General features: G+C 31.1%; 1 long non-coding RNA gene across 1 annotated transcript; it reads left to right on the top strand.

Annotated features, from left to right (window-relative positions):
• Nucleotides 1–8,227: 8,227 nt before the first annotated feature.
• On the top strand, nt 8,228–10,002 carry LOC114075647. The gene is made up of 3 exons (XR_003576053.1): nt 8,228–8,453; nt 8,547–8,604; nt 9,738–10,002. It is a non-coding gene; the product is annotated as an uncharacterized LOC114075647 (long non-coding RNA).
• The last annotated feature ends 2,533 nt before the right edge of the window (nt 10,003–12,535 follow it).

The following is a 12,535-nucleotide window of genomic DNA, read 5'->3' as shown; positions in this document are numbered from 1 at the left end:
TGTAGTGCTTGATCGGGTGAAACTAGGAGGATTCATCCTAAGGAACTCACGAACTCTTCAAGTATCAGCCTCTTCTTGTCGAGCTCCTCTCTGTTGCCCAACCTTGTTAGTCACAACCTTACTCAACATCCGGATAGCTTCTCGAAATTCATCATTAATAACCTCTCCTTGGGGTTCCACCTCTGATGCATTAGTGACCTCTTGTTCCTCAACATTTCTTTGTGGATGACCTCTGACTGCTTTTCTTAGAGGCATGATGATCTGAAAATATGTGTAAGCACGAATTAGAGAGATAGACTTTTAGAGATAAACTCTTCTCACAAAATAAAATGAAATAAGTGAAACATTCCTAAATGTCGTAGCCTCCTAATCATAGATGTGGCGTACTTCACAGCGATGACTACGACTGTACAGACACGGCTTCATATACTCCATGGGACTCTTCAACTCTATTCTTTGATACAAAGTTTGTCATGCCCTGAGCCTAAGCCCTTGGCGAAACCGGCACTTGAAGACTATGCTAGTTCTCGAGCAAACCCTTGGCCTTTTTCACTTAACTCAACGGAAGACTAAATTCAACATACTAAAGAAATAAAACATGTTCGAAACAAATACTTCATAAACTCTGGACAAAAGGGCACTTAAGTCCCAACAAGGAAAATAATTTAAACTAAAATACTTCTGTCTACGAAGCCTCTAAACTAACTGAAGAGGGATGTTGGGACATACCCCACAACATCCTAAAAGATGAACTAGTAAAGCAATGAAAATAATCTTCCCCATAATGCAAGGAGGCTCACCACTGACTCTGGAGCTCGGTCTGGATCAACGAAGTGTTGCGTGATGTTCCTGGATACCTGCGTCTACATCATAAAATGATGCAGGTCAAATAGTATTGGTACATTGAATGTACGAGTAAGCGAGTTGGAATGCTTAGAACAAGGCTAAGCTTGAAGTGGAGTGAGGATAAACTTACCTTAGCTCTGCTCAACTTATAAGATAATAACTCAACATAAAGCAATAAGAACATATACAATATATATATAAAAAACTTGTGAAACAGTGTAAACTCTTAGTCCATTAAAGATAAAACAATAATAAACTCAACTTTACTTATATACGAAAGTAATATAACTTTGGTTGGAGATTCTCCAACCGACAACCACCACTATGAGCCTAAATGGTGATACATCATCTTTCCCACGCTTCTAAAAATGTCCTATACCTTGCCAGTGGTATAGGACCTTACTTTTATTAGTGGATCCACAAGATAAACTTGCGTGATCATCTAAAAAAGTATTATCCGTCAAATCCCAAGATGGCTTCATGGTTTACATGGAGAATTGAGTTTATATGACCTCTCATCCCCATATCGTTGCTCAATACTACTCCCAAAACTTACTTTAGCTCATACTTTTAATAAAACTTTCTTTTCTTTGGGTTTAGATAATTTGTTGAACCCTTTAGCTTTAAAAGCTCCTTTTGGGATCAATATTCCCTTTTAGTATAAAACTCTTTTTGAACTCTTATTCCCTTTTTACTCGATGTGAAACATTTGTAAACGTTTAGGGAATACTTAGTTCCCTTACAGCTTTCGAGAAATGAACTCGGCTCTTGCTCTTTACTTAACTTGAAACTTAAGCCTTAGGGAATACTTAGTTCCCTTATAGCTTTTGAGAAATGAACTCAACTCTTGGTGTTTACTCAACTTGTAACTTGATCCTTAAAACAAAGTAAAAATAATTATTTAAGACTCTTTAAAAGCTTTAATAACTTACTTTTGACTTACTTATGAACTTTTAAACTTTGACTCTTAACTTCTTTGACTTTGAAGTTAGCTTCCCTTGAATTGGATTATGGATTCAAGGATAATGAGCTCATGTTTATAGATGATTCATGATGTTAAGATGTACTCTAGAGTGTTGGAAATATCTATGAGTGAAGGGTACATCACATAGGAACTAATATGAAGAGATAGGAAAAGAACGGGGTCTCCAGGGGTCCTGGCGCTCTAAGAAGCGCGAAGCGCCATAGCAATATGGACAGAGGTTGTCCTCAGGCGCTCAGAGAGGAGCGGCGTGCCAGAGCCTGATGAACAGACTCTGTCCTGAGGCGCGGCGCCCCAGCATCTCTCCTACGGGTTTTTCCAACTTTCTTATTCTTTTTTCATCTCTAAACATTCTAAAATTCCCATGAATCCTACCCCAAGCACTTATTATCCCTAAATAACTTATTATCCAATATTTTATACCTAAGAACAGTCCAGAAAATGGATTAAAACTGAAAAAGCTCAACATTAATTCGACCGACAAGAACATCAAACTTTTCCTCAAAAACTTCAAGATTTCCTTTCAATTAACTATAAATTTTAGTAATGAATCAAATTGGAGTGTGGGTGAAAGTACCAAACACCGAATGATCTCACATACCTTGTTAGGGATCACCCCCGACGAAATCCATGATCGAATTCTTGGCATTCTTGCTTCTTCTTCTCGCTTCTCCTCGTTTCTACTTTCTTTCACAGCCCTAGCTTATTTTTTAAGTGTTTAAACTTAATTGGATTAGTTTAGACCCCAACATATTGCCCCAAAAATGAATTTAATAATTAACTTAGGAAAAGACCAAAACACCCTTAACAAATTCGGATATGTAACTTTCCCTTCTCAACAATCCAACTTCCGAAAGTCATATCTCCCTCATACGATCTCGGAAATTTGTAAACTTGGCGTCGTTGAAAATATCTTCCGACGATATTTCATATAAAGAACTCACTCAAACTCCTCCTGAGCTGGAAATTATGGCCGTTTGAAAATTAACAAAACTCACTTTTGAAATATGGAAATTTTCCAGATTTCCTTACTTATTTCCAAATTTGATTTTTCTTGTTTTTCTTAGCTTAACCTTAGTTTATCTAGAATTCGAGATGCTACATTCATTTATGTTAAATGAAGGGTATATGTGAGCTCATTTTGTAACGGTAGTGGGTATATGTGGTTTTTTTTTATAATGATAAGAGTATATATGAATCACTTTCATAACAAAGGCATCAACTCCATATGGAATATTGTGGGATATATCATACCATTTACGCTAATTTTTTTGTGATTTTTCTAATTTTTACAAAATTTAAGCCTTAATATAACGTTTTGTGAAAAGAGTTTTTTGTTTAGTCAAAATTTTCAGTTGGAGTATTTATATTAATCCACAACACCTAATCAATATATAAATTTAACTCAAAAATACAGATTATCTCTTGTGAGTAAACATGACGCCTTAGCTATAACACTAGTCACAATTGTTTGTGTTAGCACGGACTCAATATCTATTTTTTTGTTGTCTCCCTTTAAATGGCATAGATAGAATTTACATAGTCAATTAAATTGGCTTTAAATCTTTTAAGTTTTTAATTATTGTATTTTATAGTATTTTTTATGTATTTTTTAAATTATATATATTACTTCTCTTGTCCCAATGTATGTAGCACAGATAGAATTTCAAGAGTCAATCAAATATTGTTAAATATTGAGATTTACAATAGTTTCTACGTAGTTTTCAAATTAAATATTAGGAACACATGTTACTTTTTTTTATTATTATATTTATAGTACTTTTTAGGTAAAATTTTAATAATATATGTTACTTCTCTTATACCGATGTATGTAGCACAAATAGAATTTCAAAAGCACTCAAATTTTGTTAATTATTGAGATCTACAATACTTTCTATGAAGTTTTCAAATTAAATAATACATGTTACTTCTTTTATCCCATTTTATTTGACATAGATATATTATTTTATGAATCAATCAAAATTTTGATATATTTATTAAAAGTATTTTAAGTAATTATCATTATTTAAAGTACATATTACATATTTTTCAAATATTTAAAAAATTTAAAAACAAGACAAACAAATAAAAACATAAAAACCATCAAAAAAAATATAATGCAGTTGCAAGGCACGCATGTTGATCATGACCTAACTGGTTATTGTTGTTCATCTTGTATTTCAGACATACTTAGAAGATAACTTTGAACATCTTTTTAAGACAACAAAGTTCAAGAACATTTTCACAACTAGAAAATTAAAACTAGTAGCGAAACTAGAATTCGAAATAGATTTTAAAAAAAAAATACGAAATATTTTTCTTAAAGAAGAATTATTGTTAATGTGTCTAAAGAATCTTACTGATTCCAACAAACTTTGCATAAACACGAAGTTATCAAGTTTAATAAACCAGTGAAGAACAAAAGAATAGAAGAACTGAAATTAATTCACAAATCAAAAATATGTAAAACACGTACCAGAATCTTGAAAATTTTTAATAGGAAAAACATCAAGTCGACTGAACTCACAGTGTCCCCTTAAGGAAATTATTCCCCTCTAGTATCGAACGTTTGATTTGGAATATGACCTCCCAGGGTAAAATGATCTCAATCACCAGAGTATAGATACCAAAAACTCCGGTGTCAGCGAACCACTCAACGGCAATAAAGTACATCTAGAATACTAGATTTAGTAGATGAAGAAGAAGTCCATAAATTCTATATTAAAATGAGAGGAAATCCCTCAATTTATAGAAAACAAAGGGTAGTGCAAAAAGGTTCTTATTGTGTCTTACCGAAAAGGTCACAAACCTTTTGAAAAGTCACAATCTTTCAGAAAGGTCGTCACCTTTCATAAAAGTCACAACTTTCCATAAAAGTCATAACTTTTCATAAAAGTCACAATTTTTCATAAAAGTCACAACTTTTCATAAAAGTCGCAACATTTCATAAAAGTCGCAACTCTTCATAAAAGTCGCAACTCTTTATTTTCCATTCACACCTTTTTAAAATCCAACAATTCCACAAAAACTTGACATTTTTATTTATTGCACTCAAAGTTAGGCAAAACTTCTAAGTTGATCATTTTTCCTTACAGGGTTTTGTAATTGACATGCCCCAAGTGTTCATGTCACAAACATTGACTCAACCAAGTAAGAACAAATAAAAACATTGAGTTCGAAAAGCTCTTCGCGAGGTAGCTCTTTCCTCACTAATATTTTGTTCCTATTTCTTACAATTTTGTGTGATATAAACGTTGTTTAGATTGTCAAATGTCCTTTTCAGAATGACAGTAATTATGTTTGCAGGGAGGGTGTCGTGTGTGCGTGTGTGCGCACGTGTGCATGTGAACGTGTGTGCGTGTGCACTCACGCATGTGCGCGCGCGTGTGCTTGTGGTTGCGTGCGTGTGTGTGCGGTAAACGAGTGCACGCGCATGTGGATGTGTGAGTGCGTGTTTTAGTGCCTGATCCTCGTAAAATTCGTCTTTTATTCTATTTAACCAGGTCACCCAATATTAATTTTTTCTAAGCCCTATTTTTTTTTTTACTTTCTCCAATTGCCGCCCAACTTTTCTTTTCTCCCCCTTTAAGCCAAAAGCCCGAACAACTCTTCAAGTGAGTTCACTTGTTCTTGTCATTTCTAAATTCCTTCTTTGATTTTCTTCTTCTTTTTTCTCAGCTATCCATTTACTATGAAATTTTGAACAAATATACGTAACCATCAGTTGATGTTTCCTCAACAATTGTCCAGAAAAGGAATGAAGATAAAGATATCACAAAATATGATTCAAATTATTTAAATAATGGTTAAATGGGGTAACTCTATTTATTTTCCATTGAATGTTGAATGATTTGATTTTTCTTTGTATGATTATTTTAACAATAAATTTTAATTGTTGTTGAAAAGGAATATGAGGAAGGAGAATACAATGTGGGGGAATCGAACTCTCGTCAATAATTTTTCACGTAGTCAACCAACTTAAATACTAAAATTCTCCTTAATACCGAATGTTTAGTATTTTCCCAATTTTATATGTCTACGTTTTCTTATTTATTTTTAACAACTTTTATTTTTGATCTCAGTCCTAAAAGTCTTAATTTAAAATTCGTAATACACAAAATCATAAATACACAAAGTTATTGAATTGATATTCCATCAGTCCCACATTTTTGTCTACATTTTTTCCTAACCATTTCACTGCTTCTAATACAAATAGATAGATTAAATTATAATTTCATATTGCAGTAAAATCAATCATCCTTAGAATTCAGTCCCTTAGTTGAATCAAATTCCTTCTCTTGAGCATCCGTCCATAGACGATACAAACGAAAAATGTCATCATTCTTCTCAAAATTATCTATCTAATTATCATATGGGGAAGAACAACAACATCATCATCATCAGTGTACTCGTCATCCAAAAATTTTAATAATATATGTTAATTCTGTTATCCCGATGTATGTAGCACAAATAGAATTTCAAAAGTCAATCAAATATTGTTAGTTGTTGAGATTTAGAATACTTTCTACGTAGTTTTCAAATTAAATAATACATGTTACTTCTTTTATTCAATTTTATTTGATGTAGATATATTAATTTTATGAATCAATCGAATATTTCATACGTTTTTTACAAGTATTTTAAGTTGGTAATTATCATTATTTATAGTATAGATTACATAACTTTTAAATATTAACAAAATTAAAAAAATAAGAATAAAAAACTAAAACAAAATAACCATAAAAAAAAGGAAAAATAGTGCAGCTGCAAGGCAGGTATGTCGATAATGACCTACCTGGTTATCATGTGTGTGCGCTCTTAGGCGTGTGTGTGCGCTCTTAGGCGTGCGTGTGCGCGCGCGTGCGCATCATGTGTGATACTCGTAAACTTGGTCTTTCATTATATTTAAGTAGGTCATCCAATATTCCTTTTTTCTAAGCCCTAATTTTTTTACTTTCTCCAATTGCGGCACAACTTTCCTATCCCCCCCCCCTATTTGCCAAAAGCCCAAACAACTCTTCAAGTCAGTTCGCTTGTTCTTGTCATTTCTGAATTTCATTTTTTCATTTTCTTCTTCTTTTTTCTGAGTTATCCATTTATTATGAAATATTGAATGAATATACATAAACCTGAGAGGATTTTTCCTTAATAGTTTGTTTCCTCAACAGTTGTCCAGAAAAGGAATGAAGATGAAGATATTACAAATATGTTTCAAATTATTTATATACCGGCTAAATATGGTAAATCTATTTATTTGCTCATTGAATGTTGAATGATTTGATTTTTCTTTGTATGATTTATTTTAACAATATTTTTTAATTGTTATTGAAAAGGTAAATGAGGAAGGAGATTACAATGTGGGGAATCAAACTCTCGTCAACAATTTTTCAGGTAGTCAACCAACATAACTACTAATATTCTCCATAATACCGTATGTTAGTCTTTTCCTGTTTTATATGTCTTCGTTTCTTATTTATTTTTATCAAGCTTTGTGTTTGATCTCAATTCCAAATTTCTTAATTTAAAAATTACACTCATACACAAAATCATAAATACGCAGAGTTATTGAGTTGATATTCCATTAGTGTCACATTTACAAGAAAATTCTAATGCGAAAAAAGAGACTAAATTATGAAGTCATGTTTCGGCAAAATCAATCATCCTTAGAATTGAGTCTATTAGTTGACTCAAATTCCTTATCTTGAGCATCCCTCCATAGACGATACAAACTAAAATTGTCATCATTCTTCTCAAAACTCTCTATTTAATTATCATATGGGTAGGCACAACAACATGATCATCATCAGTGTACTCGTCTTCGAAAAAGTTTAATAATATATGTTACTTATCTTATGCATTATGTAGCACAAATAGAATTTCAAAAGTCAATCAAATGTTGTTAATTATTGAGTATTGCAATACTTTCTACATAGCTTTCAAATCAAATAATACATGTTACTTCTTTTATCCCATTTTATTTGATATAGATATATTAATCTTATGAATCAATTGAATGTTGTATATATTATTTATAAGTAATTTAAGTTGGTAATTATCATTATTTATAGTGTATATACATAATTTTTAAATATTTAAAATATTAATAAACTAGAGAAACAAATTAAACAAAAAAACCATCAAAAAAGAAAAATACTGCAGTTGTCAGGCAGGCATATCAATCATGACCTACCTGGTTGTTGTGTATGCGTGCGCGTCACATATATGTGAGTGCGCGCGTAGATGTGTGCACGCGAGTGCGTGTTCGTGCGTGTGTGCGTGGTTGTTGTAAACTTTGCCTTTCATTCTATTTAAACAGGTTACCCAATATTCCTTTTTTCTAAGCCCTAATTTTTTTTACTTTCTCCTATTGCCACCCAACTTTTCTATTTTCTCGCCCTTTCCGCCAAAAGCCCTAACAACCTTCAAGTCAGTTTGCTTGTTTTTGTCATTTCTGAATTCTTTTTTCATTTTCTTCTTCTTTTTCTCATTTATCCATTTAATATGAAATTTTGTATGAATATACGTAACTCTAAGAGGATGTTTCCTCAACAATTGTCTATAAAAGGAATGAAGATGAAGATATAACAAAATATGATTCTAATTATTTAAATACCGGTTAAATAGGGTAACTCTATTTATTTTTTCAATAAATGTTGAATGATTTGATTTTTCTTTGTATGATTTATTTTAACAATATTTTTTAATTGTTATTGAAAAGGAAAATGAGGAAGAAATTTACAATGTGGGGAATCGAACTCTCGTCAATAATTTTTAAGGTAGGCAACCAACTTAACTACTCAAATTTCCCTTAATACAGTATGTTTAATCTTTTCCCATTTTATAAGTCTTAGTTTTCTTTTTTGATTTTAACAAGCTTTGGGTTTGATCTCAATTCTATAATTTTTAATTTAAAATTCGTACTCATACACATAATCATAAATACACAAAGTTATTGAATTGATATTCCATCATTGTCACATTTACAATGAAAAATAAAAGAACATTTTTTTCTTTTCTATCTACCTTTTTTTCCTAACCATTTCACCGCTTCTAATACGAAAATAGAGACTAAATTATAATTTCATGTTTTGGTATAAGCAATTATCCTTAGAATTCGATCCCTTAGTTGACTCAAATTCTTTCTCTTAAGCATCACTCCGTAGACGATACAAATGAAAACTGCCATCATTCTTCTCGAAACTATCTATCTAATTATCATATGGGGAAGCACAACAACATCATCATTTATAAGTGTACTCGTCTTCAAAAAAGTTTAATAATATATGTTAATTCTCTTATCCCATTGTATGTAGCACAAATAAATTTTCAAGTCAATCAAATATTGTTAATTATTGAGATTACAATACTTTCTACTTAGATTTAAAATTAAATAATACATGTTACTTCTTTTATCAAATTTTATTTGATATAGATATATTAATTTTATCAAATCAATCAAATTTTTCATATATTTTTTACAAGTATTTTAAGTTGGTAATTATCATTATTTATAGTATGTATTATATAATTTTTAAATATTTAAAAATTTTAAAAACAAGACAAACAAATTAAAATAAAATAACCATCAAAAAAGGAAAAATAGTGCAGCAGCCAGTCAGGCGTGTCGATAATGACCTACCTGGTTATCGTGTGTGTGCGCTTAAGCGTGTGAGTGCGCGCGCATGCGCATGTGTGTGTGATCCTCGTAAACTTTGTCTTTCATTCTTTTTAAATAGGTCACTTAATATTCCTTTTTCCTAAGCCCTAATTTATTTTACTTTATCCAATTGACGCCCAACTTTTCTGTTTCTCCTCCTCTAAGCCAAAATTTCGAACAACTTTTTAAGTCAGTTTGCCTGTTCTTGTCATTTCTGAATTCCTTATTTCATTTTCTTCTTCTTTTTCTCAGTTATCCAGTTACTATGAATTTGGAATGAATATACATAAACCTGAGAGGAATTTTCCTCAACAATTTTCCAGAAAAGGAATGAAGATGAAGATAACACAAATATGATTCAAATTATTTATATACTAGTTAAATGGGGCAAGTCTATTCATTTGCTCATTCAATGTTGAATGATTTTATTTTTCTTTGTATGATTTATTTTAACAATATTTTTTAATTGTTACTGAAAAGGAAAATAAGGAAGGAGATTACAATTTGGGGAATCAAACTATTGTCAACAGTTATCAGATAGTAAACCAACTTAACTACTAAAATTCTCCTTAATACCGTATATAGTATTTTCTCATTTTATATGTCTTCACTTTTTTTTAACAAGCTTTGTGTTTGATCTCAATTCTAACATTTTTAATTTAAAATTCGTACTCATACAGAAAATCATAAATACACAGAGTTATTGAATTGATATTCAATCTGTGTCACATTAACAATGAAAAAAACGAACATTTTTTTTCTTTTCTATCTACCGTTTTTCCTTAAGCATTTCTCTGCTTTCAATACGAAAAAAGAGACTAAATTATAATGTAATGTTTCGGTAAAATCAATCATCCTTAGAATTGAGTCCTTTAGTTGACTCAAATTCCTTCTCTTGAGCATCCCTCCGTAGACGATACAAACTAAAATTGTCTTCTTTCTTCTCGAAACTCTCTATCTAATTATCATATGCGTAGGTACAACAACATCATCATCATCAGTGTACTAGTCTTCGAAAAAGTTTAATAGTACATGTTACTTCTCTTATCCCGATATATGTAGCACAAATAGAATTTCAAAAGTCAATCAAATGTTGTTAATAATTGAGATTTACAATACTTTCTATGTAGTTTTCAAATTGAATAATACATGTTACTTCTTTTATCCCATTTTATTTGACATAGATATATTAATTTAATGAATCAATCGAATTTTTTATATATTTTTTACAACTATTTTAAGTTGGTAATTATAATTATTTATAGTATATATTACTTTATTTTTAAATATTTAAAAAATTAAAAAACAAGACACACAAATTAAAACAAAATAACCATCAAAAAAGGAAAAATAGTGCAGCTGCCAGGCAGGCATGTCGATCATGACCTACCTGGTTATTGTGTGTGTGTGCGCGTACGCGTGGATGTATGCGTGCGCGTGCGTGATCCTCATAAAATTTGTCTTTCATTCTATTTGAACAGGTCACCCAAAATCCATTTTTCTATGCCCTAATATTTTTTATTTTCTCCAATTACCGCGCAACTTTCCTATTTCTCCGCCTTTCAGCCAAAAGCCCGAACAATTCTTCAAGTCAGTTTGTTTGTTCTTTTCATTTCTGAATTACTTTTTTTGTTTTCTTATTCTTTTTCTCAATTATCCATTTACTATGAAATTTTGAATGAATATACGTAGCCCTGAGAGGATTTTTCCTCAACAATTGTCCAAAAAAGGAATGAAGATTAAGATACCACAAAATATGATTCAAATTATTTAAATACCGGTTAAATGGGTTAACTCTATTTATTTGCTCATTGAATGTTGAATGATTTTATTTTTCTTCGTATGATTTTTTTTAACAATATTTTTTAATTGTTATTGAAAAGGAAACTGAGGAAGGAGATTACAATGTGGAGAATCGATATATGTCTTAGTTTTCTTATTTATTTTTAACAAGCTTTGTGTTTGATCTCAATTCTGAAATTCTTAATTTAAAATTCATACTCATACACAAAATCATAAATACACAAAATTATTGAATTGATATTCCATCAGACATTTTCAATGAAAAAAAAAGAGCATTTTTTTATTTCTTATCTACCTTTTTTTTCTAACCATTTCTCTACTTCAAATACGAGAAAAGAGACTAAATTATAAAGTCATGTTTCGGTAAAATCAATCATCCTTGGAATTGAGTTCCTTAGTTGACTCAAATTTCTTCTCTTGAGCATCCCTCCATAGACGATACAAACTAAAATTGCCATAATTCCATATCTCATGTGGCAAACTGAACTAAACTTCATTCTCAATCTCACCATCAGGCATTGCAAGGAAGGAGATGAGAGGCTAATCATCTATGAGTTTATGACTCATGAAAGACTATGTTTCCAACTTCTTACATGTGTTTACTACCCCTTTAGGGCTTATGCATTCGCTTTTTCCCAACTAACATCTTAGTTTAAGCATTTGCTTGTAATCATTAATTGCTTTCAAGCATTCTGGTGTCTTTGAATTTCTGTTTTGAGTTTTCCTTATTGTTTTTGGCAATGTTGTAGCAAATTGGAGGAGGATGTGATAGTCGTAGTTTGAATAATTGTTTGAAAGGATGTAGTTGAGGAAAGCTCATCCAGGAGTTCGAGATAATGGTGTAAAATTGTACTTATCATATATAATGAAACAATAAGTTAAGCAACACCAAAGATGCAATTGATGAGTTGGCTACTGATAAAGGAAGGTATCAAAGAGTAATAGAAATGTTGTTATACCTCACATTAATACCAGGCATGATATAGCCTTCAACGTTCAAACTCTAATTCAGTTTATGCAACAATGACATATGAATGCAACATTAAGAATCATCAGATATGTCAAAGATATACCAGGTCAAGGGATATTATTATCCATCAAATGCAAGGACGTGTTAACATAACTCACTGTGATGCAGTTAAAGTTAAATTTGTGTCTTATGTTGTAGATAGACAATCATTTGAATCACAAACAAATCCTCCAAGTTATAATATTGTTCAACATGCTTATGGTTGTCACTCAAAATT

This window comes from Solanum pennellii, chromosome 1 (genome assembly GCF_001406875.1).
Source record: "Solanum pennellii chromosome 1, SPENNV200".
Taxonomy (NCBI): domain Eukaryota; kingdom Viridiplantae; phylum Streptophyta; class Magnoliopsida; order Solanales; family Solanaceae; genus Solanum; species Solanum pennellii.
Note: the sequence above shows the minus strand (reverse complement) of the source record. Positions and strands in the feature narration are given on the sequence as shown.